The sequence below is a fragment of the Lissotriton helveticus genome, chromosome 5_1 (assembly GCF_964261635.1).
Source record: "Lissotriton helveticus chromosome 5_1, aLisHel1.1, whole genome shotgun sequence".
NCBI lineage: Eukaryota > Metazoa > Chordata > Amphibia > Caudata > Salamandridae > Lissotriton > Lissotriton helveticus.
In genome coordinates this window covers 1,370,675,512-1,370,702,676 of record NC_136065.1, presented here as the reverse complement: position 1 = coordinate 1,370,702,676, position 27,165 = coordinate 1,370,675,512, and positions in this window count along the sequence as shown.

Genomic DNA, 27,165 nt, shown 5'->3' with positions numbered 1-27,165 from the left:
ATTTCTCTGTTTTTTCTCACCAGCTCAAACTGCATTATGTGCTAGCTTAATTTAGCTATAACTTTTGATCTTTCTTTTTTTTTCTCCTGGCTCAAAGCCCTTTTTTTTCCTCTTTCTTTTCTCTCGGGCTTCAATATCGGATCACTTCCTAATATCACGTATACTCACTCCGGGCCCGATTCACAGAACTAACTTAAGACAAAATCCTAAACTTACTACCATTTTCTTATCTTATCCCTGTCTTAAAGTTAGGATTTTTCTCCTAACTTTACTACTCCTAAACTGAGAAAAATCCTAACTTTAAGACTTTCAGTATTCACGGAAGGCATTTAGGAGCCCTAGAGTTAGAAGTCCTAACTTTAGGACTCCTAAACTGAGGAAAATAATAACTTTAAGACTTTCGGTATTCACAGGATGCATTTAGGAGTCCTAAAGTTAGGACTCCTAACTTCTGTGAATACCAAAATGAGGAAGTGCCTTCTGTAAATACCAAAATGGTAGTAAGTGTAGGAGTTTGTCTTAAGTTAGTTCTGTGAATCGGGCCCTAAGGGGGGCTCTTAGGGTATGTGTTCCTTTACGGCAGTCAATCATTGACAGCCAGAACAAAGGGGTGATTCCTTTTCTAGAATAATGGGAGGGAGGGTGGCTGGGTGCATGGGGGAAAAGGGAGGGGGAGGGTTGTCAGGAGGCCCGCACTCAGGCCAGAAGTAGGTATTTGGGGCATAAAAAACAAGGGGTAGTAAAGATGCCAAACAGAAATGATTTTGTCACTATACAAATGCTATTTTCTTTTGGTTATCTTTTTCTTTCTCTCAAAGTCTTTCTTCTCTAAATCTCTTGGTGGTCAATATTGTGGGGATTTTGAAAAGAGTATTGTGATCTGCCCTCTGAATTCTTCTGAAAATATCTATGCTTAAAGATGGGGACATTTAGATGCATGGGTTGGAACTTAGCTGGACTGAATGCAGCAACTAAGTGTCAGCTGGTCAGGGAAGAGCTTAACCTTTATCAGCCTCATGTGGTATTGCTTACGGAAACACATCTGGCTTTCAAAGATAGAGGCTTGCTAAAACAACTAGGTTTTGAAATAGCTGAATGTACGTCACAGGGTGTGGCAATTAGAGGAGTAGAGATACTCAAAGATAAATGGCTAATCTGTAAAATTCTTAAAACTTCCTATGACCAACGCGGTCGATGGGTAATCACACAAATGGAAATTCATGATAAAAAGTATGTATTCTGTGCAGTGTATGGCCCAAATAGGGATGACCCCACTCCTTTTGATACTTTAATGCTGGAACTATTGGATTGGCAAGGGGAATTAATTATTATGGGGGACTTAAACTATACGTTAAATTATGACATCCACCCTACTAATAGGGCGGCCTATCCGAGAATGGGAATGGATCATAACACATTTCTTGAAATGGCTCTACTTCATTGTCTATCTAAATGATGGCGAACAGTCTATCCCACACTACATGGATATACATACTACTCTGCCCCCCATAAGCAATGTTCCAAAATAGATCTGGCCTTGGCCAGTAGTAGTTTTTTTTCACAACTGCTAAAATTGTGGTATGTCCCCCAGATAACTTCTGGCCACAATCCCATTCTGCTTAGTTTTCAATCAGGGGCGGCAGATAGGATTAAACAACCTTTTTCATTCCCTAGACACATGTTGGCGGCCCCAGAATTTATCTTGTTTACTCAAACATCTTTAACTGAGTTTTTACATTCTAATGTGGGCTCTACTTTTTCTAGCTCTGTTTGGGATACAATGAAGGCCTATATACGTGGCACCACCCAGCAGTATGTCTAGTGCCTAAATAAAATCAATGACAATAATGTAAGGGTATCTTGCCATGCATTAACAGAGTTAGAAATTCTTCATGCTGAGGAGATTAGGCTCGGAGAGTTAAATCGAGACCAGCTATATGCCTCATTAATAAATAAACGCTTAGTCACTGGCAGGATACTTAACGAAAATATTGCAGCTGCTAATTACAAGAATCGCTCTGTACAATACGAATACGGGGATCAAGGGGGAGGATACTGGCATATCAGGTGGCAGATAGGAAATCTAAAGGGCAGATAAAAGCTATAAGGGGCGAAAATGGAATTATATACACATCCCCCCATTCAATATTAGAACAATTTTCTCAATTGTACCAGACACTTTACACTCCGTCTTGCTCTTTGGATACAACGGAGTTTGATATTTACTTAAAAAGTTGTGACCTCCCATTTCTGAATGAAGAAGCAGCTGACCTTCTTCCCCGGGCTATTACTAATGAAGAGATTTTGACCGCCTAAGCCTTCTTACCTTCCAACAAGGCTGCTGGAGATGATACCTTGCCGGTTGAGTTCTATAAAACCTTCAAAACTCTTATTCTACCACTATTGAATGACGTTATAGGTTAAGCAAGGGAATCGAATGCAGGTGTCTAAATCCCGGGCTATGACTAATATCGTCTTTTTTCCAAAAAGGGGAAACCACATCGTCATGTAACAGTGAGCACTTACTCCAGACTACTAGGACCTTGTGGTGAATGGTGAAGGATGTATAAACTATCAATATATGAACAGGTGATACTGTTTGATACAGGCCAATTGAAATGGGCTAGGCACGATAAATGAGTTGAGTGGTAAAGCAAAGTAACTACAGGAATAGTGCTGATGTGTGAATATACCTGGATATAATGTTGGTTAAAACTGATACCCTAAAAGCAATGCATCTAATACGTTGATGATGTACTGCCAATGACAAAAACGCGTGCCTATAATGTATGTAAATGTTATCACAGAGAATCCGACTACGCTTTTCATATGGATAACTGTTGGTGTTACTTTTGTGTGTAACTTGAAAATAATAAACAGAATATTTAAAAAAAAAAGGGGGGGTAAACCAGCTGACAACTCTGGGTCTTACCGCCCGATATCTCTCATTAATTTAGATGCTAACATTTTTGCTAGGGTATTAGCTAACCGATTAGCACCTCTGCTGCCTTGCTTAGTCTTTGACCAACAGCATGGGTTTATAACAGGCAGAGACACCTCAGCTTATGTCAATACAGCCATTACTTTGGTTGATATTACTAACAAGACAACATGCAGCATGGGCATAGTGCTATTAGATGCTGAGAAAGAGTTCGATCGAGTTGCATGGGACACGCTATGGGCCACATTAATAGCTAACGGGTTAGGTGGTCGATACACTAAATGGGTCGGTGCACTATACACTAACCCACAGGCTAAGCTTATATATATCAATCTACACTCTGCCCCTTTCCAGATCCATCACCGCACTCGGCATGGGTGCCCACTTTCCCTAATGCTATTTGCATTGTACATTGAGCTGTTCATAAGAGCCCTTAGTCGGAATCCCCATATTGTTATATTTAGTATTGGGTCACGCGAATTAAAAGTTACAGCTTACGCCGATGACATAGCAGTCTTCTGTTCTGTTCCGGTGATGGTATTGTCTTCAATACCAGAGGAGGTGGGAACATTTTGACACATTTCAGGGGACAAATTTAATTCTTATAAAACTCAAGTTCTTAATAATTTTCATCCGGCTATACCTATAATGGGCAGCTGTACGACTACAACTTATTGGGGGTATGTATCTCTCCTCTTGTCGAACAGGTATGGAAACTTAACTATGAGCCATTGCTGCAGTCAGTTATTCAAAGTTTAAAGAAATGGAATAAACTCCCACTAACTATTATCAGTAGATGTAATATCATTAAAATGACTATCTTGCTTAAGTTCCTATATCTGTTTTGCGCTATCCCTCTTCGAGTCCCTAATTTTTTCTTTAAAAAACTAGAAGGTGCGATAAATAGCTTTATATGAGGATATGAGCAAGCACATCGTGCAATCCGATTACTTAAATTCCCCTACAAGCAAGGAGGGCTTCAACTCCATGATTTCAAACTATATTTCTGGGCTGCATTTCCAGGGCGTCGCCAAAGTCTTCTAACTGTTAAGAAATTTCTATTCTTGCTTTTTCCTTGCACTAGGTGTGGACAGCAATTTGTATTTACAAAGGCTTAACGATCAAAACTATTACAAAAGATTTGAGACTGTGAGGGACACGGTATGTATATGGCATGAAATTCTTGACTACTGCTCGCTGACCCCTAAAGATCTAGTGCATGACTCTCATCTCCTGCTTTCAGATAATCCCACCCTCCCAGGAAGTATTTCATGATTCTAATGCTCAACGGTGGGCAAGTCATGGGATTGAACGGCTTGGGCAGCTGTACCATCTTAACAGCTTTCGTACTTTTGCGTCTTTACAATCCACACTTAACCTCCCTCAACAACTCTTTTTTAAATATGTACAGCTAAGGGACTATTTTTTAAGACAACAACTGATACAAATACCATATGCACATGACTTACTGACCTGCCTTTAAAATCTCAATCAGAAATCACGAATCAACACAATGTATTTACAATTCTGTCAATATAAAAGAGATGATAGTCAACAGCTAGCTACCAAATGGAGCCAAACTTTGGGTATAACTACTACTCCCGCAGAAATTGTTTCTGCTCTAGATATTATAGACAGGTCTATTCACTCTATCAGTTAAAGTTGCAACAATTTTGTACTATTGGCATGCTGTATTACACTCTTGAAAAGATTGTGAAATGGGCGCAAACAACACGGGGAGATGGTGGAGATAGGACACTATGCCCAAAATTCGTATTGGCTGCATCTAATATTGTGCATTTGCTTTGTACTTGTCCCGTGCTTGATATGTTGTGGGGGGAAGTAATTCAATCTATTGGAAGCTGCTTGGGTTTGGATTTCCACCCTACCAATAAGGAGATTATGTTAGGTTTTAAAGAGGATGTTAACAGAGGGTTGAGATCTTTTCTTTCTATCGTTTTAGTGGCAGCTCATCTCTGCATAGCATGGATTTCGCCAAACCCCCTGGTTCTCTCAGAATGGTGGGCAGTTCTTAAAGATCTGTATGAGAGGGAACAAGCACTGGCTAAGGTTAGAGGTATACGGTCCTTACAAAAATTGGATCGCACATGGTATTTTTTTGCCTGATCTTACCTATAAATGGAATTACGATTCAAGATGATTTCTCTATCATTTTCTCATGTTTTTTTCTTTTTACTTTTTTTTTCTTCGTTTTCTTTCTTTATCACTCATACCGTGACCACAATGTATATGGACTAATTTAAGGATATTTCTCTCTTGTACCCTTTGTTAAAACTAATAAATATATATATTTTTTTAAAGGATTCTTTTGCCAAAATATAGCACATGAGAGCAGATATTTGATAGCATTTTCGGCCCTAGGATCCCAACATCAATTCTGTAGACTGCCCAGAGGGTATACGAATAGCCCCGGGTTGTTCCCAGCAAGGGTATCAGAGTTATTTAAGCATTTAGATGAGAAGGCACTGTCCTATGTAGATGATATTTATCTGACGGACGATGAATGATTGGATCATTTGACCTGGGTGAACAACATAATTTTGGGGTTCGCCTCTGAGGGCTACAAATTTAACTTTAAGAAATAAAAAATTGCCCACCTCAATGTCCTATTTTTAGGATATGAACTCTCTAGTGAAGGGAAAGCTTAGCAGCCAATTTTTGGGAAAAATGTGCACGCTCTAACCTCCAAAAATTCTGAAGATGCGCTACAGTCCATGCTGGGATTCCTAAATTTTTGCAGAACATACATTTTGGATTACGCAGAAAAGGTTAAATCTTTCTACCACTTAATTAAACCTGATTTCTCAGTTCAACATTTGACACAGGAACATACATATATTCTCTGTTCACTACAAGCTGAAATGATAGCATTCAAACACTTACACACATGTGTAAACACCACGAATTTGGTGGTCGCGAGTCAATCAGGGTACATTTCCCTCACCTTCAAAGAGGCGAAACTGTACTAATTGCATACAAATCACATTTGTAAACAAATGCTGAAATGCGTTTTGCTTCAACTGAAAAATACTGACAACAGTACAGACTGCTGTAGTGAGAGAAAGAGCTCTGGCTCAGGGTAAGCAAATAATTGTCGTAACCCCGGTACCAACCGAAGCGGCTATTACAAAAGCAAGCGTTCCTAGCGCTAAAGGGCTGCATCCACGATGGATACAATGGGCTAATTCTCTCACTGCAAAAGACGTAGACTGCAAATTTGATTCTACAGTAAAGAAAACAAGCATTTTTGCAATAAAACAAGAATACCCTCTCCCATATGAAATAATACCTCTAGATCAGTATGAATACATAACTAACACTGAAGGTTCAGCTCATCCAGCTGTAAGTAAACAGCAGTACGGCACAGCCTGTTCGATTGTAAAGGGATGTATGCAGGACGGTTAGTCTGTCCTAGCAATATGCAGACGCAGCCTCTAGGAGATTGCACTACACAGCTAGCAGAACTAAGGCCCAGATGCATGAAAGGAAAATCTGGTCGCAAAGGGTCAGATTATCAGAATCTGCCCCTTTGCGACCGGTATTTTTGCATTTGGGATGCATCATCCCAAATGCAAAAATCGCAATTTAAGGAATCTCTAAATTGAGATTCCTTAAATTGCGATTGCAGTTAAGGAATCCCAAATTGAGATTCCTTAAATGCAATTCAACAAAGTAAAATAATTAGCGTTTTCGCTAATAGGGGGAGCAAATTACCATGAAGTTGAACTTCATGGTAATTTGCAAAAACTTTGAAAAATGCACTTTTGTGCATTTTTCTATGTTTCATGTTACGCACACATGTGCACAGATTAATTTCAGGGGTGCAACAGGGTGTCCTTTGGACACCCCTGCACCCTTGAAATTGCATTCTAAATTTGCGATTCGCTAATTGCTAATCGCAAATTGAGAATGTCTTCCCATTCATTCCTATGGGCCTCTAGGCCCAAAGGAATGAATGGGGAGGTATTCCTTAATTCCTTAATTGCGACTCGCAATTTGCGAGTCGCAATTAAGGAATATTAAGAAATCGCAATTTTTTTAGCGATTTCTTCATGCATAGCATTTTGCTATTCCTTATTAGCGAATCCTTATTTTTCGCTAATAAGGAATCGCAAAATGGATGCTTGATGCATCTGGGGGTAAAAGCCCTAATACTGGCACTAAAAAGTACAGATTGTGAATTCCCCTCACTCATTGTGTACAATTCATTTTACTGTGTCCAGTCTAACAATGAAACCCTTCACTATTGGGGCCAGAATGGGTTTAGAGATTCCACGGGTTGTACAATAAAGCACAAGTTGCTTTCAGAACAAGTGGCAGAGCTGAACAAAGGCTAGCCACAGGCTCACGTGATTCATACACTGAGTCATCAACGACAGACAGATAATGCTTGCTATCATTGCTTCATGCAAAAACAGCACAGACTTGCCAAAAGGTTTTCCACTCAAGTACTCCTGCAAGTTAGATGCACAAAATATACTGTATGCTCAAATTCCAGGAGTGGAGGTGTGATGGTTTCTCCTCTCTAGGTCAGCTTGTAGAGCCCTAAGGATATGACACGTGGTCCTTGAGGATATTATAGAATTAGGCTTTATTTGAAACTACTAGCCCAACAGTTCAAATGCACTGTTAACTTTATCAACACAGAGAAGGGATATGGCAGTCCTGAAGTAGAGGCTGCAGATCTTCTTCGTCCTGACGTAGTCCGTCAATACTGCACTCAGGGCCGGCACTCCCCCAAAAGGAAAACAGAAACACAACACCACAGTCACTGTCTGTACTAAAGCCTTAATACTCTATAGTGTGCTCCCCATCACCATCATTCACAGGTCACCGTCAATGAGGGTTAGGGAATGGATTAACTCAAGGTACGGGGAAAGTGAAAAGGTTCATGTGCAAAGGTTATCACTCAGTGCCCTATTTATGCCAGAGTCCCTTAAACCCCTTTCCCGCCAACCTCCTTCTCCACCCTTCTGCCCAGGACACTTGCCTTGGGCCACGGCCCCCCTGGACCGTGGCGTCGGTTATCGCGGTGTCCTTTTCCTTCGTGGGACGTCCGGATACGAGCACAGGGTTGGTTGGGGAATCCTCCCTCTTTTGTGTGGTGCTGTCGAAGTCCTCTCTGGCTCCCTCGACACTCCGGTCTCTTCTCCAGCCGTCTTCCGCTTCTCCACGCTCCTGCTCCCTGCATCGACGCACTCCTTCTCTCTCGCAATCACCTGTCAACCCCCTCCACCTGTCCCACTGCCGTTCTCTGTCTCTTGTTTCCGCACCGTCTCCTCCCGCTTTTTCAGACACTAGACCGCTCGTGGTTCTGTCAGATGGCGTCCCGCCAGACGCCATCTTGGAATTCTCAGCCACTCCGGTCCCATCCTCGTAGATATTACAGGGGGATAGAGTAATAGCAAACATGGATAGCAGATTAGGTTGAATACTAGCTGCACACAAGGGTCTGGGTTCAGCACGAGTAGGTATTACTGTGATAATTTCACTACTGAAACACCATTGTTGGTCGCCAGGTCTTACAAAACAGACCAAGGCCTTTGTCCTCAAGTGCGACATCTGTTAGCAGATGAAGGGTTCCACCGTAGCACATCCACCACAAACACCACTACTGATATCAGACAGGCCTTTCGCATGTGTCTATTTGGGCCACTGCGGCCCCCTACAATCTGACAGGGCTTACAAGTACATCTTGGTGGCAGTGGATTCATGCTCTAGCTTCCTGTGGGTTTGCCCTCAGCTTTCAGCTCATGCCCAAACTGTTATAAAGGACTGCGAGTCTTCATAAGGACATATGCAATTGGCACATTACATTCTGACCGTAACCCTGTGTTTAGCTCTCGGGCTTACAAAGAAGCCATGGGAAGTTTTGGGTGTTGCATTGCAATAATCCTGCCCGTTTCATCCGAGGGATATTTGATCATGGAGGGGAAAAACCGTGACTTACAACAATCATAACAGCAAGGGTATTCGGCTCGGGCTGCAGTTGGGTCAATCACCTATATGGGGTTCAGAGGACACCTTGGTCCTATTTGGGACAAGAACATGGGTACCCAACCTCGATTGTGGCAGCACAGTGGCAGATGAAAAAGCATTTGACATCAATGATCGTTTGGCTGTTTTACAGGAACTTGATGAATTCTGGGCACTACAAAGCAACGTCCAAGTAAAACACACCGCCACTGGGGAAGTGAAAGCTGTTTTGGCAAGACCTGCCTGGGTCCCAAAGATCATGGACCTGGTCAGGGAAAAGATTATGATCAAAAAATAATTTGGTACTGTTACACTGAAAAAGCCAATAAAATTGTTTAAAAAAAAAATAATAATAATAATTTGGGCCATCTTACCTGTACCTGTCCTGGCTGTCGAGGAAACAAGAACAGTACTGCTACCGCCTCTTGCTGGAAAGAAAGAAAAGAGATTGCCTCCATTGATCTGATCAAACCACACTATGTGGCCGATACTGAATAACAGGCAGCTCCTGGGTAGCCGTCGATCTCCTCTTGCTACCAGTTGAAATTGAACGACAATAAAACACAAATGAAACACAGATCTCAATTCGGCCTAATGCCGATATCTATGTGAATATGTCTCACAACAAGTCATCTGCCAGTTCAACAAAACCTGCTGAGCTACCAAAGAGAGATCGAACAGCGTTGGGCTACTTCATCGACTTCAATACCTTCTTATTACATTCGAATGTACCTGAGACACCGTCTGTTTCTGTTTCCCGCAAAGAAAGAATATATAATATCTACCTTTGGCTCAATAAACTTACTTGGTTTCTCCCTGGCTACAGCTCTGGATTGCAATTGGTCTACTGTTCCAAGTCCTTTGAATAGGCGCTGTGACTGTCTTTTTCCTGCTCCTGAATGGACACTATATCCCAGGACACTCCGCAGTGCAACATGTGAACTTTGTCCTTAAACCGCATACATCTTTTCATTGTGAACGAAGAGGCCTGTCCTTTGTGAACATTACAGCAGTTACGGTTCCTGAAGGAATAGTTTTGGGATAGAGTTTCATATGATGTATTTGGTCAGACTGAACTTTTGAAAATTCCAAATGTATTTAAAATTTCATTGAATGATATCATCACCTCCAGTACATTCTCTGATGTTTGGGATCTTGAAACTGTAAATGGTTTGCTGTCTGATTTAGAACAATCTGCTGCATTCTCTGAAAACGAACTGTATGATGATACATCTGATTTTGATACCATGTATGGTTACCAACATTACGGTCATCAATTTTTGCACAAAACAATTATCCCAAGTAATGTATTTTCTTACCAACAATGGGAACATTGCCCAACACCACCAAAAGGTAGTTTGCAAACGTTTGCACAAAGGTTTGCTTATTTTCCTGGGTTTAAGACTTCAGATCTGACCTCATATTATTATAAAGTTGCACCTGCACCTCCGGAGAAAAATATGCTCACAAATACAAAATAGATATATTCTGATTCCTTTATTTCCCTGCTGTCTTTACAGGGTTTTTACTTTTGGAGGGACACCATAGACACAAATTCTGTCTAGGGGACTAAAGATTGGCAAGTTCAGGGAACTGAGGCATTATTTAAAGCATGTCTCATATCACAACAGATTTTCTTCCTGAAAAACACAGTGCAACAGGCTTCTTATCTTGGACTAGCCAAGATCACAGACTTCAACACACCTCTGATTCTCTCACTTTCACACTTTGAGGGATGGCAAAACTATACACAGCATAGTGAGGATACAGTAGATGACATTATACACAGGGGTTTATAAAATTCTTCGGAGCCCAATTGGAAGGGATGGTTGGTTTGGCCAATCAGCACAAATGGGTGTCAATCAAGAGTCAAGGGTACCACTGGAGGGTTTAGCATCCATAGGCCGGACCAACGCTATGTACATCAAGAATAACTGGGGGTGGTGACATCCTACAGTGTCTGGAAGTTAGGCCTAGATTGGCTAAGAACCTCAACACTGCCTCAGGTGATACACCACTTGTCTTTACATTCAGATGACATGGATCTAAGGGATTTTTTGCTAGATCCCCAGAAACCACGTAGTCGGAAACGCTTTTTATACACTATTTACAATGAAGTATGGAAGATCTCTCAACAAGAAGGTGCAAAGAGATTGCGTGAAATCGATAGTGTTCCCTTAGAAAAGGATTTGGCAGGTGTCGACAATGGCATGACCACATTAACATCCAGGATTTATTCACTCGCCAACATTGTGTCTTCTGCAATAGATATACTAGAACAGGATCCGTCCATTCTTCAGCATGGGAAATCGCAGTTGCGATCCATTCTAATGTAAAGCTGAATGCTACAATTACTGCGCTTTGGTCATGTGTCCGGCCGATATATCAACAGAACATCACTGTTCTCTGCTTATAATTTAACAAAGAGACAGACAACAATGGCACAAAAAGATGCGAAGTATACAATGCTTCACATTAAAAAATTGGACCAATTACCTTTCACCTTGGCTGGGTCACCTTCCGCAGAATGGTTAATCCATGGCCATATAACATTGCCAGTGACAACATTCCAATTGCAATATTGTCTACAGTACCACCAAGTAGGGAGGTATAAAGCATTGGGCAGGGAATACATCCATGAATCCTGGGAATTACCTTACAGATTTAGATGTAGAAACGGGGACACTGAAGTCTTTCTCAGTGGTTCAGATTGTGAGAATTCGTTAAGTGGGTCTCTAACTTGTCAGGATATTATGCTTCACGGAGCTTGCAACGCTTCAGTTGCAAACCTATCTTGTCACTTGAAAGGATCCCCAGCTGCATTGATTCACCCGGTGTTCAAACTGCTCTCGAACAGGAGTTATTTGATGTTGAATGATCAAGGTTGTTGCAGGATGCTGCCAGGTATCGCATATTTGGTAGCAGTAAGTTCCAGGGTTACTTGCTGTATGCAAGTATTGTTTCCGCCGACCCACACAGTTAGGGAGGCGCCACTTTGGCCTTCGTATTGAATGTTTCTCTTATACAGTTTGATTCTCTGAGCAGACTGAAAGCCATCAGACTTTTGATCTCCAGGTTGCAAGGTCTTCAGCTGAGATATAGGCTCTAGTCCGAACTAACTTCCCGCTCCATTTCGGGGAAATGCTACATCGCATCTTTAACATGTCGGATACGAGTGGGATAGTACACCTATTTAAGAACACAGGTTCTGGGCTATTAATTCACTGCATATTGAGAAACATTTTTGAGGGCTTCTGCTGGTCCTACTACTTGCAAGTGGGTATCCTGGTTTTAATGTTTCTGCTACCAATGGATGTCTCAAATACCAGGAAGATGGAAAAATCGCTCTTGGAGCGACATTGCAGTAAACGCATGGTGCTTCATTTGGGCACACCTCGGCTTTGGGAGCTAAGCGAACATTGGTTTCTGTCATTCAGATCAGTCTGGGTTGACTGCGTATTGCTTGTACACCGCGCTTATTCTGGGAACACAAATGCGTGTTGTACATCTGTCTAACACTTCCATTGGTTGCGCCTCCGGATGTGGATGTACTGCTGGACCTGTTAAAGGCCCATGTAGTGCAGTGTCCTCAGCGTATTCCTATCCTGATGTCGGAATTCTTAGAGCCACCACAGGATGCTTCAGCTCCTTTTGGAATGGACACCAGCTCTGTACCAAACTTACAGGCATCAAGTGCTTCCTCAGCAACGGCTGTGAGAACCGGGGAAGATCGGATTTGCTCCATTGTCCTGATCCTGTACCCCAATATAGGCCTAGGTAATTGTTCGACCCTTCACCTACATTTGTCCTACAATTGTTCTACATAACGGGTCTGGCACTGATCTTTTACCGAGTTAGGTGCTGCATAAATGTTGTGTGGCTTTCTCCGATATCTAGCCTCATTATTTATGCACAAGGATTCTCAGTATCACAGCAGGATTACCATCTTCTGCATAATAACTCTGTATAAGGGTCACCTCTATCATCATCCTTGGCCGACATGCCCAAAGTACACATCTCGGTAGAACCCCTGAGGGTACCTATTGGGTATATAAGCACCACATCTTAGCTAGGCAAGAGAGGAGAGAAAGCTTCCATGCTATCACGCTAACGTGAGGCTCTGAGGTCCCTGCTCACAGACACTCCAGCCTGCAGTGATCTGACATCCCTCGCGGGGTGTCCAACTAGAGACAAAGAGGGGGTCCTTCGTTCTCTCACACCAGGTAATGGGGTTGGCTGTTTCCTTGGGGGATTCTTGGCTTTACACCTACATACATGCTACGTATACTTAGGTACATCTAGTTAGGGTTTGCTTTGTAGGAGTACATCGTAGAAGTTGCATCGTCTATCCTACAGATTATACGGTCAAGGAATAGAAAAAAATCTAACAATAACCCGAATCCACTCTGCAATCTGAATCCAGACATTAATATCTAGTGAAAGTGTGAATAGATTTCCAGATAAGAGCTTTACAATTCTCTGAAATGGGAAAATTTCTAGGAAGGGCTATGGTAGCACGTTTTTCTCACGTGGAACATGCTTTAGGTCTACCGGGCAGAGGCTTTTTTGCTACCTGATTTGAAAGTAGCACATGAAATTATTCATCCAGAAAAGGACTGTTTTATTTAAGGTAAATCTGTTAGTGTATCGTAATTTATGAAAGATTATATGATTTTCTTTTTCCTTTTGTTTTGTCTAGACAAATCTTAAAAACTCTTCTACCATCTAGAGAATGTAGAGATCTCTCTGCAGTAGCTGATGGATTTGGAAAGAATGTAGGCAAGGAGATTGTCTGGTGAATATGAAAATCTGAAACCAATTTTGTAAGGAAACTGGGGTGGGTTCTTGTTATCGCCCTATTACTAATGAATACTATATACAGCTGAGTAGTTTATAAGACTTTCACTAACTCTGCACACAGATGTAAAAGCAACTCAGAAAGCAGTCTTTCAAATAATATGTTGTACGGATGCTTTGTGAGCATGTTCAACTCGGGCTCCAACTAACTTAGAAATACTTGACCACAGGTATACTAAAGATGGAGGTTTGTGAAGGAGATTTCCTACAGGCAGTTATAGCCACAAGATTTTTGTTTGTTCTTTTTTTCCCGTAGTTTTATATAGTTCAAACTTGACCCGAAGGTATCGGGTATCAGAGCGCTTTACATGAGCACCAGTTGTGTTACACAAGGACACATTAATTTTTGTTAGGCACAGGTTGATTAAGTGATTTGCCCAGAATCACAGGATGTTGAGCATCATTGCCGAAACTCGAACCCGGTTCCCCAGATTAGCGATCGATCACCCTAGCTACATCCACTCCCCAAATAAACGTTTAACTTTCTAAATTGAAAATTGAAGGCTAGACCTTGCTAAAGGAGGTAAATAAGGGATTACTACATTTTCTGAAAAATGTAAGGATCTTTTTAGTTTTTAATTGAAAATCCCTTTCCAACTGAAAGCATATGGTTTTCTAGTGAGTGTTTGTCTTCCTGTAGAATGTTCTGGTAGTTTTAGATGACTATATTGTAGGAATTCAGGAGCCAGGCTGCAAAGTTCAGCAACAGAAGGTTGGTATAAAGTATCTGACCCCCAAACTTGCACGAGATGTATTGTCTGCACAGCAATCTCTTGTGTTATACTCAGATAGGTGAAGGAGGTCCATAAACTACCACTGGTGATGCTGCACTTGTGCTATCACTATCATTCTGGTCTTGGATTGATTATATTTGATGCAGATATGAGAGGTAATGGGGGAATGTGTATAAACAATTCTTACACCAATCTATCAAAAAATGAATTCCCCTTCGACCTTGGCTGGTAGAACCCAAAGGAATAATCTTTGCATTTCGTGTTTTGCATCTACGAATGGGTCTACCCGAGGATAGCCCCAGTCTTGAAAAACTATTTTTAAGACCTCGATGTTTAGAATCCAGTCATGGTTTCCTTGAAATGTTCGACCGAGGAAGTCTGTTTTTATATTTTTAACTCCTTTGAAGGTGGACTGCTATGACTGTTGAATTTGTCGCTATGAGCCTTTTCCATATATCTTGACACTCGAGAGACAGTGGTTTTAAATAAGTTCCTCCTTGTTTGTTCATGTAATTCATTCTTGTTGTTTTGTCTGTCCGAACAAGAAGGGAGATTGTTGTGATTGAAGGTAGAAAGGATTTCAAAGAAGGATGAACCTCCCTTAGTTCTAGTAGGTTGATATGGTATTTTCTTTGTCTGACCAGATCCCTTGAATTCTTAAGTGGCCGATGTGAGTGCCCTATCCTTGGAGAGAGATATCTGTGACTAGAGTTTTTAGCCTGATCAATTATGGATGTGATTGTATTGTCGATTGTGAAAGAGTCAGTCTCTTTTCCCAAGTGTCTGAGAACTGTTCCACTGGCCCTTTAAACATTTCTGTAAAGGCCTCATGTGAAGCATGGTATGTGGAGCCAGGAAAATACAGGACGACATCAGCCATAGCCGGGATGATATTTGTTGTGCCGTTGGATGAGGATTTTGCATTTGATTGTGACACTTTAGACGGATAAATGACAGAATAAAGTTTACAATTTTTCCAGTTTGGGTATCTAGTATTTCACCAACATAGTGTATTATCTGCACTGGTTGGGATGTAGATTTTTTGAGGGTCACCTGAAGAACCAAACTATACTGAGTAACAAGGCATGTCTGAAAATTGCTTCAAATTCTCCTCTGAGGATACCCCCTTTATTAGCCAGTCATTTAGGTAAGGGTAGAAGATTTATTTTAAGTCTCATTAGATGTGCGGTGATGACAGCCATACATTTTGCAAATGTTCGAGGAGCTAACTTTAGCCCATATGGTAGTACATTGTACTGAAAATGCCTGTATCTTACCATGAATCAAATACATTTTTGATGTTTATTTACGATTAGTTCATGAAAGTAGGCATCCTGAAGGTCTATTGCACACATACAGTCTTCTTGATGTAAGTGAAGAAACATTTGGTGTAATGAAAGTATTCAGATTTTCTTAATAAATCTGTTCAGTATTCAAAAATAGGTGTGAACTCTTCTTTGATGGCTTTTTTCAAAACAGAAATGACAGGGAATACAGGGAATATATTGTCTGTAGTTATGTGAAGCCATTCTTGTAAGTGTGTGGTTACGTTACCCCCTACTCGAGTGAATAACAGAGAAAGGGGAAGAAGGAAGTCCGTTATTTAGTAGCAGAGTATCCTGTGTCTGCAAGTTGTATCAGCTGACCTTTTCTACCTCTGGCCGACTTACAAGTATACAAAAGAGGGTGGTGATGGACGGAGCATCTGAACCAATCAAACACTCACACCCAGTCAACACATCTGGTTTTAATCCATCACCGTTCTTTAGCCCACTCTGCCACCCCAGTTCAGACATGGCCATATGCAAATCAGTCAGACCCAGTGCCTCATGGGAACAGTCCAGCCCGAACTGCCAAGCCATGCCTTCCCTGGACCGGAAACAAGCTTCCGAGGACCGGTTTCTGGCATTTCAGCCTTCTTCGGCCCGACTTGCTTGAATCCAGTGGCAAAGTGAGCAAGGGACTCACGTCTGAGCATACCCTGCCAACTTATGGCAAACAAAGTGGTACAAAAGGGTGTGGTGATGGACGGAGCATCTGAACCAATCAAAAACTCACACCCAGTCAACAGATCTGGGTTTACTTACTTACTTACAAGTATGAAAAGGCTGCCTCTGATGTTGCTGTTGTTGACACGAACACTGAGGGGTTTGAACCATCCCAGGGAAGACACGCCTATCGTAGCGCCTGTACCGTCTTCTGCACTTTTTTTCCTCCAACCTGACAGCCTTTAATGTGTCCATCTCAGTCTTCATGAAGGACATGAAGGACATGAAGGACATTTCGTTGGGTAAAGGGTAAATTCAAGATTCTCGGTTGTGCGTCTGGCTTTAGACAAGTTCATTTGAGCCAGGAACTTCGTCTCATGCAGATTCCATGACAATATCCATGTTCCGCAAATTGAGCATCTGCCCACTTGAGTCTATTAGATTACTTATCCAGTGGAATAAAAGAACGAAGAGCTACTACATGATATGACAACATCGCTCCCCATCTTCGCAAGAAACATCAAAACCTGGCTCTTCGACAGACGCCCTCCTTGATGGACTGCAACCTGCAAACCCCCCTTGCCCCCCTCCCCTCCCAGCGCCTTGAGACCCTCCAGGTGAGTAGTTGCACTTAACAAACCCCTTGATTAATTGATTGATGAGATATTCTAGCTGCAATTACAATAACAAACGCTTGAGTAGGATCTGCTCTCAGAAACAGAGGCTCCTGGTCCGGAGGCTTACCCTTTCTTAAAAGACGTGATGGTGCCAAATTTATTGATGCAGGTGTGAGGAACAGTTGCATTGAGGGTTCACGCAGACTAGTCAGAAAAATAAACTGACCTAACTGTCACCTGTGACACATGTCAAGATGCAGGCTATATTGTGGGGCCCTTTAATGCACAGTGACAGTTTTTCTTCCTCATGCCTATTGAGTAACACTGTCCTCCTTTCTTTTTACTTAAAAAAAAAAAACTTTGTGCAAGTTTTTCTGTGGTCACCTTTCCCAGTAAGTGACAAACTTCATTTAACTGGCTTCTTTTGTAAAATTAAATGGAATATAGTAATTTGTATCTGTAAAAGCACTTTTGAACAAAGTTGTATATGCATATGTATATGTTTTTGAAGTTCTCTGGTATCCCTGCATGTTGGTGGGACTATTCAGTGTTTATGACTACGATGAGGAACCCCTTGAAGAGGAAAACAATAATGATCCTTAAAGTAAAAAAATATCCAAATAATTCAGCTAAATATAATACAGGGACAATTCACATAAAATGTTTGACTCCAATATCATTGTAAAGTGCAACAGGTGTAAAACAAAGAGCAAAACAGTAATCCAAATGTAATTACATTCCCAATCATTTTTATAAATCATATTTGTGGTATTAGTAGTCCAGTGATATTATATACTATACTTACCTTAAAGGGCTTTGGGTCAGCCTTCTTGAGCCATTAGCTTCTTTTGCTGTGGAAACTTCAGCAATTGGTTTTAAAATTGTCAATCTCATCTTAGATGAACCCAAACAAGTCTCACTAGAAGACAAACATTTAGATAAATTGATCAATGTTAGGTATACCATTTCTTTGAGAATTCCTCTCCTGAAATGTGTTTGATACATGCTAGCATTTCCAAAATATGGTAATAATTGAAAACTAGTGTAAAACCAGTTTTGGCAAGATTATGGGAAACATTACAATACACAAGAAATAGCAATCAGCTTGGAGGAGGTTGCCAGCCTTTTGGCTTTTAATGTGTGTTTTCTTGACATAGTTTTTGTAAAACGTTATTTTTGTGGGAGCTGCAAGAGGATTCACCAAAGTGACAAAAACTTTGGCTAAAAGCAAAAGTGTTTTTGGTCTCAAAAAGTACACATTCCCTGGAACTGAAGGAAACCACTTTGTATAAACATTTTGTATATCTGGAACGGTGGGTTCACGGGAACTTCAAAAGATAAAACAATTTGATAGGCCATGGGGGATTTTTTTCCCTTCAGCCACCTTGCTCCTGAAGGAGTAAGGGTCTCACGGGAGCAAGCGTTCTGACTGACTAGTTGCAACTTGTAAAGAAATTTGCGGCTGCTATTACAGGACTTTGGGTTTTTGTCCCCTGTTCAGCAAATATTTTTCAAAAGAAAAATGACAGGGAGGCGTGGCTTGGCAAGCCAACATGGCGGACGTGTGCGGAGCGAGCTCCATCCAGCCCGCCGAATATCCGGCAATTATCCTGACATCCTCGATAGCTAAATGCTTATTCAGAGGTCTCTGCAGCATTGAACCGGCCACATATTTGCACGGTGCAGTTTTGGAAGCCCGTGGCAGTTGCTGTCGGTGTAATTGGACTTCGGCGTGGAGGAGGCCTGGCAGCCGGTGGTGGAGCGGGAGACTCGTGCACAGAGTCATCGGAGGTGGCTGGGGGCGTGCGGCGATCTCAGCCTGCATACCGGAGTGGTCAGCAGCTTGGAGAGTCCTGGTGTCCTGGAGAGTGGCACTAGTTGGCAGGGATGTTGAGCGCTGCTCCGCCTCTCTGCAGCACGGCCTGAGGCGTGATCAGAGGGGGAGACCCGGCGGCCGGATCAGGCCGATAAGGTGAGGCGAGGGGCTGGGGAGTGAGGGCTGCGGCCCGGGACTGGGTCCCACGGCAGTGGGGGTGTTCAGTAGAGGCGGCGGTTGGTTATAGGTGCAGTCAGCCTGCTCTTCAGGGTGCCCCTCTCCCCAGCATTGTAGTGGGGATTGGCGGCATAATCGGGCTGCACAGAAGGTTGCTGGGCGACCCGCCATCTGTCCCTCCCCCTTCTCAGGAACATCCCGGGCCTTCGGGGGTTCCCGCGCAGGCACTTGGTCGGATCGCGTGGGGCGGGCCAATTCCTCAGGGTGCTTTCTCCTCTCCCAACACTGCAGAAGGGGATCGGCGGCACAATCGGGCCACGTTAGAAGCGCTTCAGGGACCCTTGCTCTGCCTGCACCCTCCCCACTCCTCCCAGAGCCGACTTGGACTGTTGGGGGCGCCTATGCCGACGGTCGGTTGGACTGTATACAGCTTGCCTATTTTATTTGGCGCCTCTCCCCCCCCTGACATCGTAGTGGGGGACCTGCGGCACCACCGGGCCGAGTAGGTGGGGACTGAGAGACCCGCCATTTAACTGTCTCCCTCTCTCCCCCCCTGAGAGTCTTCCCGGGCCTACAGGGGCGATAACATCGGCGGTCTATCGGACCGCGCGGACATACATCGGGCCTCTGAGTCTGGTGATTACTGCTGCCAGTAGCGGGGATACATGACGGGGATGTGTGTGGGCCTCTCCTGCTAATCTATGACACCATCTCTCCGGCGGTCAGTCGGACCACGCCCGTGTGACTGGGGGTGGAGTGGGGCCCCTGGGGTGTCTTGTTGGCCCTGGTGTTGAGTGGACTGCTAGCCGGTGCCCCCCTCGGTGGTCTGGTCGGGCCGTGGGAGCTGGTGATACACCTGCCTGTGCCCTGCCCGGCTCATCTTGGGCCTGTGTGGGGAGCTCAGAAGGCAGTCATGATGAGAGATAAGGGTGGCAGCAGCTCGACCAAGCAGGGCCCCATAGATAAGTTCACCAGCTCGGGAACGGTGGCTGGAGCCTCCAGGGGCCAGTCGGGGGCCATACCGGACAATGCGACCCTCATGGCTGCCATCACCCAGACCAGGGACATGTTGGATGCAAAAATAGGGGAAGTTGGCTCGGACGTCATGCTGCTGCGGAAAGATTTGCGCAATGCGGTGTCCCGTATCACTGAGGCCGAGACCCGCATTTCTGGTGTAGAAGATGATGTCGTCCTGCTGAAGCAGAAGGTCGCAATGATGGAGGCTGCACAGAGGGGCCTTGCGCTCAGAGTGGAGGACGCAGAAGGACAGGCCAGGCACAATAACCTCCGATTTGTTGGGTTTCCGGAGGGCTGTGAAGAGGGCAACATGGAACGGTTCCTTATGAAGTGGTTAGAGAGCTGGCTCCCACCTGAGGCCGTGTCCCGATGCTTCGTTGTGGAGCGGGCCCACAGAGCACTTATGCAGAAACCACTGGTGGGGGCTTGCTCACGGCCAGTTATAGCAAAACTGTTAAACTATCTCGATAGGGATGCTATACTGAAGCAGGCTCGAGACAAAGAACCTCTGCTCTACAATAATGTGCGCATTATCTTTCTTGATTACACAAGGCAAGTTCAGAAACAGCGCCAATCGTTCACAGCAGCGAACGCCAGCCTAAGAGACCTTAAGCTTCCATACGCCCTATTGTTTCTGGCTCGCCTACGGGTGGTATTTTGCACTTGCACGCATTTCTTTGACACCACGGAGGAAGTGTTCAATTGGACAGATGAAACAGTGCGGGTGAGGCCACACACACCACCTGGAAGGGAGTCAGACTCCTCATTGAGGTAGGCGGCTCAGGGGGGCCCCCAGGGTCAACGGTAGAGGAGTAATAGAAGATCACGATCCCGGCGGTGCTCCTAATCATGCAGCGCCTCCTCTCGGGGGGCCCTACTTCAGGGCAACAGACATTGGAACCCTAATGTATAACTTTGGTGAGGTGCTGCAGAGTCATACGGGGTGTTTCTACGGGGAGTCCTGAAGTGGGCTGGTCTCTCCGCCAGGACTGTGCTGGTGGGAGGCATGCCCGGAGGACATGGGCTGTGAGTTGGAGATCCATTGGTTGGGGCGGTGTCCATCCCCAGTTGGGGATTGGGGACTAGCCCTGCCGCGACAGATACTTTAGTGTTTTTTGAGGTATGGAGTGGGGGGTTTGTTGGGTGGGGGTTGTTTATGTTTACAGATCGCACTTCCACTAAGGGCCTGTTATATTCTACACATTCATCGCCACAGCTCACTATCCGCTTTGCAAAAGGATGCGCCCCTTCATGGCTCGTGTACCCGGGAGAGGACAGGGGACCCCGGGCAGCCCCGCATTATTAGCTGGAATGTACACGGGCCCTAGATAAAATCAAACGAGGGGCCATACTCCACCAGGCGAAGAGGGCAAAGGCAGATGTTCTCATGCTGCAAGAAACACACCTTATGGGTACCAGGGCCCTTTGTCTGCAACGCTATGGGTTCCAACCGGTCATCCATGCCGGATTTATGAAGGGTTCACGGGGAGTGGCGATCCTGGTGCACCGTAGAGTTCCCTACGCACATATACAACAATGGATTGACACACAGGTGCGCTATCTGTTCATTCGGGGCAAGATCGGGGAGGACCCCCTGGTGCTGGGCAGTGTATATGCCCCCCTGCAATGGAATCTGATATAGAAACTGCAATCCCTGTGGGCCGATATGCCAGATGTACTATCTGTGGTGGGCGGGGACTGGAATGACGTTATGGACCTGGTCCAGGATAGGGCGGGGTTGGGAATCGCCCCAGGAGCGGTCTTCCCACAAAACTACATTTGTTGGTAATGGGGCTGGACTGGGTGGATATATGGCGGCGTATGCAGGGCAATTCCCAAGGATACACCTACCTCTCGGCAGTCCACAAATCACTCTCCAGAATTGACTGTATCTTTGTTCCCCGGGCGGCAGTCGGTAGGGTGGCGTCGGCGCAGATCTTGCCCCGCGGCCTCTCGGATCATTCCCCGGTATCCATTGAGCTTTATATAGGCAGGGGGAAACAACCATTTCGGTGGTGCCTCTCAGTGTGGCACCTACAGAACGAAGATTATGGGACGCATATGAGTGAAGCAATCGCCCAGTATCTGACGACTAACGAGGGGTCCGTTTCTAGCGCAGTCACTCTGTGAGAGGCGCTGAAGCCCACTTTACCGGGGGTAGACATATCCTGGTGTGCGGCGGCTCGCAGGAAGCGTAGGGAGGAACTGAGACGTACAGAAGCAGACATAAAGGCTCTCGAGCGTCAGAATCGGGGGGCAGAGGGGGACCAGTGTGTGCGACAATTGCTCCTTGCTCAACAGGCCTGTGCCGCATTATTGTTGGACGAAGCACGCCAGGTTTGGCTGGCGAAGCGCAGCAGGATATACCAATGGGGGACAAGTCCAGCAAGATGCTGCATCGACTTTGTCAGGGCACCTTCCACTCTCAGGCCCTCCCGGGAATTCTGGACTCGGCGGGAATGCCAATTACAGACCCTCCTGCCATAGCGGAGCGCTTCGCCACATACTATGCGGATCTTTATGCCCCCTGGGAATGTCTGTCAGCATCCACCATTGACAAGTTCATAACAGACCTACCGCCCAAGGCGGTGTCGGCAGAGGTACGGGATCAGTTGGAGGTCCCCTTGACAGACGAGGAGCTAGGAACGGCCTTGGGAGAGCTCAACCCCGGGAAAGCACCGGGACCCAATGGGTTTCCTAGTGAATTATTCAGACGCTATAATGTACAGCTGGCCCAGCAGTATCGGGCGGTGGTGGAGGAGGCCCGGGAGAAAGGCTTGCTCTCCCTGATTGGAGACATGCAGAGATGGTGGTGTTCCATAAGCCTGGCCGTCCCCCAGAGCAACACACCTCATACTGCCCCATTTCTCTCTTAAATGTGGAGGCTAAAATCTGAGCAAAAGCACTGGCCAATCGCCTCTTGCCCCACATCACTGCATTTGTACACCCTGATCAGGCGGTGTTTATGCCCCAGAGGGCGAACAGACACGATATTAGGAGGGCACACGTGGCAGTAGCAGCTATTCAGCAGACCGGGGAACCGACAGCACTTCTTTTAGCAGATATGGATAGGGCGTTCGACTCCCTGAGCTGGGTGTACCTATTAGCACTGTTGCGCAGACTCAATCTGGGCCCACGCTTCCTTTCTTATATAATGCTCCTATACACGGATCTGCCGGCGTCGGTACGGGTAGCGGGCGTGACCTCCTCCACCTTTTCTATTAAACGGGGCAAGTGGCAGGGATGCCCTCTGTCCCCATACTTATTCGCCCTAGCCATGGAGCCCTTGGTGGCGTGGGTGCGCATTGATGCGCAGGTACAGGGTTTCAAGTTGGCCCCGGGTCTGTCCGATAGGATCGCGTTATACACGGATGATGTCCTCTTCTTTCTTACTGCAGTTGACAGGACGGGGCCACGGCTACTGCGTATCATGCAGATCTTCGGGGAGACGTCGGGGTTGTATATGAATCTCCACAAATCCACATTGTGGGCTCTGGGGGATCGGACAAGAGTGGGCACATGGGCGTCCTTAATCCAGTTGGCATTAGGGGGCTTGAAATATCTGAGGGTGTTTCTCTCGAACATACCGGCAATCGCCTGGGAGCAAAACCTGTCTCTGGTGTGGGAGCGGGTTCGTGCAGACCTTAAGTCTGGTCCCGTATGCCCCTGACATTGTTCGGCAGATCGGCAATATTCAAGATGGTGATGCTTCCCCGGCTCCTCTATCAGCTACAAAATCACCCGTACCCGATCCCGCGTAGATGGTTCCGGCTGGTGAACTCTGTGCTTGGGCAATTTTTGTGGAAAGGGAGAAAGGTGCGCGTAGCACTGTGAACATGCTTCCTTTCTACCTATTGTAGAGGCCTCGCGTCCTCGGAAATCCTCTCATACTACCAGGCCTCGCACTTGTTGGTCCTCAATGAGTGGTGGTACAGTGATAGGGGAGACCTGGCGTATGTTCAGGAACGACACCTCATTGGACATCACAAATTTTTCGTACTCGGTGCCGTTGCGGGGTGCGTTGCAATCGGCCACGTAGGTGGTGTTCGTGATATGGAGGCAGGCGCTGCGGCGTATGGGCTGGTGGAACACCCTGACTCGTGAGACCCCTCTGTGGAATAATGGGCGCCTGCCCCAAATGGCAGCCCTCCAGGGTTTTCGGGGTTGGGATGACATTGGTATTTCAACCCTAGGAGATGACCTGAGGGGCACGACACTCAAGCCCTTCCGGGGCCTCCAGAAGGAATTCCTTATGCCGCAGTCACAATTTTATCGCTACCTCCAGTTTCGTCATGCTCTGTCCCCCAGTTTTCATGGTCTGGAGTCCCTCCCTGAATTTAGTCCACTGGAAGCAAAAGTCTTTATGGGGGACTTACAGGAAAATAAAATTTCCCAAATCTATCAATCCCTGGTCACTCACTGCTCCCCCACACTTCAAAGGCTCAGAGGGGACTGTGAAGGGGATGTGGGCAGTTTGGAGGAGGAGGACTGGACGGAGGCCTTGGCGGCGCCACGGGGTGCGGCCATAGCGATGCGACTCCGCCTGGTCCAGTTCAAGTATCTCCACAGGGTCTACTTTACTAGGGCATGGTTTTGGTGGGCGGGGCTGATCGCTTCCCCAGTGTGTCTTCGCTGTGGTCGGGAGGAGGGTACATTCATACACACGGTCTGGGGGTGTACATCCCTGGATCGCTTTTGGAGGGGGGTCTTTGCATGCCTCTCCGAGGTCCTGGGATGGGAGCTCCCTCGCCCACCGCAGCTGGCCCTGCTTCATGTCATGGAGGGGATAGGTGGCAATGTTTACAAACGACATCTCCTGCTACTAGGCTTCACACTGTCGAAGCAAGACATTGCTAAAACTTGGAAGGCGACACGGGTCCCCTCGGTGGCTGCATGGAAGAATGGGTTGGATTTTTGCATGGGATTGGAGCAACCTCTTTTTGTAGCCAGGGAATGCCCGCGCAAGCACTATAAAATATGGAAACGATGGGCGGAGTATCGGGGACAATGGTTGGAGCTGCCAGCAGTAGCGGAGACTCGCTGCTAGGTCTAGCTTCTTGTCCTGTAAAGATGGAGGGGAGGGGGGGCGCATACTATCATGCTAGAATTCCTCGATTTTACATCCAGGCTGTGGACACGAATATGCAGCCTTAGTGCGATCTTAGGGGTGGGGCGAGGGAGGGAGTTGGGGGGTTTACATCATTTAATGTGTTCTTGTTATGTATTTTGATTTTGCTAACAAAAGTCGATTACTTTCATGATTACATGTGGTTTGATTCGACAGATGTCTCTGGTGTGCATAGACCTGCGTTGTATATGCAAATTGATGAATAAAATATGGACCACACGAGCTAAGAGTAAAAATTAAAAAAATAAACAACATTTATTAGCCATGATCTTGAGGGTATCCCTTGGGATCGCAAAGAAAAAACCCAAAATGGAGACCATGTTTTTTTAAATAACAAAATGATCCCCAGCCAAACAATATTTTTTAACATTATGGGGAGAGGTGCGTACATAAGGGAGCCCTCCTCAAAGCCAATTAAAGTGGATAGGGAAACAGAGATTGCTCCCGCCCAGTAGGAGCAGAGACAAAAAGCTGCACCCACTGCCCAAAACTGGCTTCAGCTGTACCCAGGTGAGGTGCATGTAGGGGAGTCAGCTGCCCGCTGCTCCCATAGTTGTGTGCTGTGGGTCCCCCGGGTGGTGCCGGGGTACCCACTTTAGGCCCCAGGAGCCAAGGTCCCCATAGCAAGCATTAGCGTCACGGTCACCATGCCGCCTCCCCATTAAATATATGTCAGCCCTTGGGGATGGGGTCGCCGGGTTCCTTCAAGGCTTGAGAAGGGGGGGCTGCATGGCCCATCCCCATAAAAAAATGATTTGCCTCATGGCATGTGGTCCCCCCTCCCCAAGCAATGGCTAAGGGGGGCACATGCCCTACCACCAGTGTTCCATGTGATGCCAATTGCACAGTGCCCTGTGTGAAGAGTGCATGTCCTGAGAGAGCATTCGTGCTGCACGCTTTTAAATCGCGAGCAGCGTGAAAAACTGTAATTTTCAGGATGGCGGGAAGACTGTGTACGCAGGGGCTCCTGCACTTGCCACATTTCTTTAGTAATGGAGTACAGCTGGGGGCTGTTTGTGGGCCTTTGTGAAAATATTTGTTAATTGCAACACAGTCATGTGCTGCAATTAACATAACTATTTTCACAATGGCCCACAATCAGCTCCCAGCCGTGCTCTATTAAGAGAAGAAATGCAGCAAGTCCAAAAGCACGACTTGTGCTTTAAACGTCGTGCTTTTGGACTTGATGCATGTCTTTTCTTAATGAAGCACGACTGCAGGCTGATTGTAGGCCATTGTGAAGATATTTATATTAATTGCAGCATATTGTGGTGCTGCAATTAACAGCAATACTTTCACAAATGCCCAAATCTTCCCACAGCCGCGCTCTATTGGGAAAAGAAATGCAGCAAGTCCAAAATCACGACATGTGCTTTACAGGTCGTGCTTTTGGACTTGATGCATGTCTTTTCGTAATGAAGTTTTACTGCGGGCTGATTGTAGACAACTGAGAAGATATTTATGTTAATTGCAGCGCATGGTGGTGTTGCAATTAATAGCAATACTTTCACAAATGGCCACAATTAGCCGGCAGCCTTGCTCTATTAAGAAAAGAAAGCAGCAGGCCCTAAAGCACGACCTGTAAAGCACAGGTCATGCTTTTGGACTTGATGCATGTCTTTTTTTCAATAGAGCGCGGCTGCGGGCTGATTGTGGGCGTTTGTGAAAATATTTACATAGCTGCCATGGTTTCAGATTGCTATGTGTGACATCTTCATAACTTCAGTTTAATTATGAGTGACATTTCAACAACGATGAGTAACACTTTCGTGCAAGAAAAATCAAGCAAGGGAAACATATACATAGGCTGTCCGGTTTTAGGTTTAAACCTATAATAACTAATAAAACCCCACCGAAAGGGAAATAGCCCTCACCAGTGTAAACATATAAACA